The following is a 6291-nucleotide window of genomic DNA, read 5'->3' as shown; positions in this document are numbered from 1 at the left end:
CAGTAGATAAGCTAGCCAACTATTCTACTTTGTTTCCAATATTTTGAGGCTTTACAAGACAGCTGAATTAAAGAGGTAGGCCTAGTTGTAATATGAATATTAGGCTACAATCTGCATAAAGTGTGCTGTCATGAATGTCAGAAATTTCAGTATATAGAATATATAAAGAAAAGAAAAAAATTATGTACATACACACACACAATCTTTATATATTGTGTTTAAAATAAAGACAAGCTTTTTCTACACCTTATATAAAAATACACATTATATGAAAGGAGAGCGATACAAAGGTGACCTTTTGGCGTTAAAGGTGATGCAATAAAAAATATGGGTGCACCTAAATTCTGTGCTGGTGCACCTTAAAAAAAAGTTAGGCGCACCAAAACGTCTGGAGCCCTATGTTTAACTAGTCATTTCAACTTGATTTGTTTACGCACTGATTGTACGTTATTTACAGCCGTATTGTTGTGGGATTGAGAAGGCAGTTGCCTGACATGCACTATTTGCACTGTCACTCAAATACAAATGTGCTTTGGTAAGCTGATCAGCCTAGAGTGTAGTTTTTATATATTTTCTTTGCCGTGGTAATGGTCTGAATTTTTATTCTTAGAGGTCTTAAAAAGGTCTTAAAAGTCATTAAATTTGTTGATCAAAAATGATACCCTGGTGGACTAACTCCCAGGTCCATACGATTTCCAGTGAATACAAATGGCAACAATGTTCTGGTGAATTACTGTATACTAATTGTTTATTAAATGTTCTTAGGTTGGATGTTGAAGACTTGCCAAATGCTGATGTTAATAATTTGATATCATCTCTGCGGAATGGAAAGATTCTGAAAAAACACAGGTGAATCCCAAAACTCACCATTTTGTACTTTCTCAGTCAACATTACTAGTAGCAAAGCTGCCAGGGCACCCATTGAGTTACTAGCTTTTCCTATTACATGTATTATGACCACCGCTAGCGTAGTTAGCGTAGCGGTCATATCATCATTGTCAAAGGTTTTTTTCTCCCGTCATCTACTTCCTGAATTTTTGGTCAACAATTCCCGGGACACTGGAACACCGGGGCACATGAAACTTGATGGGCATGTAGCCCCAGTTTTCCTTTTATGGAAAACGGAACTCTGAGAACAAAATCTCCACTTCACAAGCATCTACATACACCAAACTTTTCAGTCCTAACCATGTTTAGAAGATTTTTACAGAGGGGTATTATTCTTAGCCTGATTTACATTACATTTAATTCCAAAAAACATGGCAAAAATAGATTTTTTTAAAGGCTGGTATAGTATTTTCTGATTTACTGAATACCTAAACAAGATATCCATAATTCCCTCTCTAAAATACTTTTCATCTCTTTTGTCAACAAAATGAAAAGAAAAAAACATTGAAACTGGCTTTAATCCAATGTTCAGATTTTATCTTTTAAGTTTATGCAAATCAGCGCATATTTAATTACATCATACCTAATTTGCATATTCAAACATTCAAACATTCAGCAATCAGAAAACTTGTAATACATTTATTTTTCATATTGATCTAAGTAATCAACTGGTGATGTTTCATAGTGATATCTGCTTGTTAATTTTTTTTTACCCTATTCACTTGTAGTATATCCACCTTAAAGTCAACACATTGGACAAGAAAGGCTTAATATACAAATTTGCCCAAGGGATATCACCGGGCACCCTCTTAAATCTTAAAGAGGTACCTCTAGTCTACTAAAAAAACTTTAACCGACAAAACCAGGTTCACCTAAATTATGGCATTTGGCTACCGGACTAATGGTCTGCCAGTGATTGTTGAAACTGTATGTGTGTATGTGTGTGTTGTCACAGTTTGGCTCAAAACTGCAACAAAATTGGGCATCTGTGTGCATGTGTTTACCATGTAGTTCTAGTCATTCAGGGAGTGTAAAAAGAAGGGTTACCACTTACGGTAAATGCTGTGTTGCAACAGTCATACATCTATGTAAATGTGAATATACATGTATATGGTGTGAGTTGCACCTGATCACTTGTTTTTTTCCTTCTAATGCTGGTCTCTCGACAGCCCTTCTGAGACCAGTGGGCCCCAAGTTAAAATAAGACTGTCTGCTGTGAAAAACCTCAGCTCTGAAACAGCAGGCAACTTAATAGACACATTTCTGAAGAGCAAGAAGAATTCCTCAGTATGGTAAGTTAGCCCTATAGGGTAAAATTTGCATTTGAATTGCTGAATTTCAGAAATTGTATTGACCTGTAAACTTGAAACTGAAGGTAGAGTTTTGAAATCGAATTAATTTGCTCTGATACTGTACGTAAATGGTACCACTGAAAATCCCTCTTCCACATTCAGTTCTCACAATTCAGTCTCAGACCGTGAAATTTAGTCTACTGAGATGCTACATCTGGTGGCCGAGGAAAAGCATTCTGTTTGTTTCTGTTTCTGTATGTATCAAGTGTTGAGGTGGCAGAAGAAGAGGACACCAGTGTTTGTTCCTCCATGTCGGTGAACAAAGACAAGGACAGCTCTGAGTAAGCTACGTCATTTATCTATCTAATCTTGCTTCACAGAAGTATAATAATTGTTGTTGTGCTGTTGTGCATTCAATCCATAGTGTTTCTATCATACTCACAGTAACTTTGGGCCAGTTCTCTCTCTCTCTCTCTCTCTCTCTGTATGTATATGTCTATGTATACACAGAGAGAGAGAGAAAAAATATAATATTGAAATGATTAAATAATAAATAAAATATTGAAAATATACAAAATGAAATACTACAGTACCAAACCAAAGGATCAGTCCTACTCTGTGGAGATTTTAATGCCAGAACTGGAAGGGAACCAGATTATATATGTTCAGAAGGTAATAACCACTTATTTGGAGGAAAAGTGTTTAACACAGTATCCTTAGAGATAGCATCTGTAAGAGAAAGTTTTGACGAAATAACAAACAAAAGTGGGAAACAGTTGTTACAAATATGTAAAAATCTTGGATTACACATCCTAAATGGAAGAACATCTGGGGACTATCTAGGAAGACACACATATTGCTCGCATTTAGGAAACAGTGTTAGAGACTATGGCTTAACAGATCTGCCAAATAGACAGATAAAAGCTTTCATGGTCATGCCACAACTGCCAATGGCCGCGTTTCCCAAACACGTTAAGAAGCTCTTAACGCCAAGATCTTCTTTGGAGCGCTCTTAAGAACGCTGTGAAAGAAAAACGTGTTTCCCAAAGTCGCTCTTAGCTTAAGAAGATCTTTCACTAAGAAGGAAACGTACGATCGAGCTGACCCACTCTTAACAGCCTTCTTAGCGATCAAATGCTCAGTGATCATAGCCTGCCGCTAGGGGCACCTAGATTTCTAGGCTTTAGTGATCAAGCTGCTTCAGGGAAATGTGTCCTCCACTTTTTTAAATAATAAAACAATTTTCAATGTTGCAATGCACTCGTGGCTGTGGACCACTGGCGCAAGAAACATAGACTTAAAAAAATAATATTGAATTACACGTTTAGGTTTTCAACACATCTGCATTTATAATGAGTCTGAGTTTATAATACTTCACATACAAAAACCATCAACAACCCTGTGGCATTCCACGGATATCAAGGAAACAGATGCAATTGAACTAAGAACCTAATCCAATGAGGCTTCACCTGCTACAGTAGCCTACTCTAGGCGTTGCCAAAGTCCGCGATGTAAAAGTCCGGTTTACATTAATGCATAATATTATGTGCACCCCACTCGCAGGCCACATGGGCTGGAGGGTTACATCTTCTCGGATATTAATAAAGTAGACTAGCCTACATCACATGGCTACTACCACACTATCTATAAGAGAGATGGGATGCGTCTTGCATGAGTTAATATATGAATGGCCTGAGCTAATAAAAAATAGACCTACTGTAGGCTATATTGATAATCACCCTGTTTTATCAGTTTGAGTTTTTTGGCAGACATAAGGAGCCGCGACCACACAGCCCAGGCTGCAGAAGTGCCGCAAGGGCGCAGCAAATTATCTTCAGAAACAATAATTAAACTCACGATATTCACAACGGCCCAAAACGTTAACAGTCTACGCAGGAATCCTCCCGAATCTCCCGATTAGCCACCCGGGCCTGCACACACACACACGCACACACACACACACACACACACACACACACACACACACACACACACACAAACGAATGCACGCACACACGATACATGCGTAGCCTAATTGCACCTGTAGGGGGACCACGGGGCGCTGCGTGTGACTTGTGCGCTTATTGGGGTGGGTGATCGATTTGCCTGGCATCGATTGATTCAGTTTCAGCACCACCGAGGTGAACAGCTCTCGTTAAGAACTTCTTTCGAAGCTTCTTTGGTTTGATCTTAAGGTTCTCCTAAGAAGGCAGTTAAGAGCTAAATTTAAAATAAGAGCTAAAGCTAAACACCAACTAAATTTTGGCTTAAGATAATGGACTCCATTATCAAGCCTATTGCTCTGTATGGCAGTGAGATTTGGGGACCCCTGCATGGACTTGATTATGAAAAATGGGATAAGGGTCCAACTGAGCTACTCCATCTACAATTCTGCAAAGATGTCTTGGGTGTACATAGAACATCATCTAACTTGGCCTGCTTCTCGGAGTTGGGGAGGTTCCCCTTACTTATTGACATAGACAAAAGGGCCTCTAAATTCTGGTTACATCTAGCCAGAAGCAATGCTGAAACCTACCATCATAAGGCTTTCAATCACAAGTCCTTTACCCAGAAGTGTGACCCCTTATTCCAAATTGCCAACAAAAATAACATAAACAGCTTAAGTCACATGTCAAAATCTGTACTGAAAGAAATTAACAATACAAATCAAATGCATTACATTAATTTCTGGAAGGAAGAAATAAAAACGAATGATAAACTAGAGATATACAGAAGACTGAACAGAAATTATTGTTTAGCCCCATATTTAAGTAACATAAAAGATAGAAAGAAAAGAACAACAATGACAAAATACAGAATCAGTGACCATAACCTACACATTGAAACGGGCAGACATAGACAAACGTGGGTCCCTAGGCATATGAGGAAATGTAGTCACTGCTTAAATGATGTAGAAAACGAGGAACATTTCCTTCTCAATTGCATTAGATATACATCTGTAAGGGATTCATTTTTTGCCGAATTCAAAAAGCAAATCGCAGAATTGGAAAATCTATCTCCCCAAAGGAAAATATATATATTAATGGGAGAGGAACCAAGCTGTACATGCCTAGCTGCAGATTACATTATGACCTGCCATAAAACAAGGGAAAACTTAAGAGTAGGCCCATAAATAGGTGTTTTTATAAGTTTTTGTTGTTGTTTTCTATAAGTTTCTTTTTCTACAGTATACAGTAGTAGGCTATTGCTGAACTTATTACTGTCATTTTCTACTAGGTATTTTTTATAAGTTTTTGTTGTTGTTTTGTATAAGTTTCTTTTTCTACAGTATAATAGCCTACTACTGCTGAAGCTATTACTGTCCTTCTAACATAATTTACGATCTACTATTTTGATATTATTATTATTATTATTGTTGCTGTTTTTGCAATTATTTCATTTGTATCCCCTTACTAATGTAAAGTTGATTATTAACATGTTATTCTTGTAGCTTTGGCAACAATGACTTGACACATTCATGCCAATAAAGCAATATTTCATTTGATTTGATTTGATTTGATTTGAGAGAGAGAGAGAGAGAGAGAGAGAGAGAGAGATTTTTCACTTTATCTTGCTTGGTTTTTTTAGCCCATGGCTGCCAGCCTTACAGCCTGTCTATATTTTTTGTCAGGGTGCATGTTGTATGTAAACCAAAGCAGTCTGGAGCAGTTTGCCTAATAAGTCTCACCTTGAGCCCATCTGAAGATTCTATGCAAGATCCTTTGGCTACAACAACCGACTCTGATTCTACAATGATTTGGAGAGACATCATGATGTGTCTAAGCAGGTACATCACATGCTCAAGTTGTTTATTAACGTATGCATGTATTCTTCTAGCCTCATGATAGAGTGTAATAAGTGTAGGTCTTGAGCCATCAGGAGTGGTCAGAGCAGTTTCTCTGCAGTCAGCTGAGATCAGCAAATTCAACTGAAATCAATAACATATTTTGTGTTTTTATGGTGAACCTTATTATGACCACCGTGCAGCGAAACGTCTGTCAGGGTTTTTTTCTTTTTTGCATGAGATTTCCATCAAAAATTCCCGGGACACTGAATGACCAAGGTGCAAGAAACTTTTTGGGTAGCCCCACAAGGGTGGCATCGAACCACT

At 37.8% G+C, this 6291-nt stretch overlaps 1 long non-coding RNA gene across 1 annotated transcript; it reads left to right on the top strand.

The window, feature by feature from the left end:
• Positions 1 to 2103: 2103 nt before the first annotated feature.
• On the top strand, positions 2104 to 5933 carry LOC134078813 (uncharacterized). The gene is made up of 3 exons (XR_009938872.1): positions 2104 to 2180; positions 2447 to 2521; positions 5812 to 5933. It is a non-coding gene; the product is annotated as an uncharacterized LOC134078813 (long non-coding RNA).
• The last annotated feature ends 358 nt before the right edge of the window (positions 5934 to 6291 follow it).

Source organism: Sardina pilchardus, chromosome 4, assembly GCF_963854185.1.
Source record: "Sardina pilchardus chromosome 4, fSarPil1.1, whole genome shotgun sequence".
Lineage (NCBI taxonomy): Eukaryota > Metazoa > Chordata > Actinopteri > Clupeiformes > Clupeidae > Sardina > Sardina pilchardus.
This window is presented reverse-complemented; position numbering and strand designations above follow the sequence as displayed.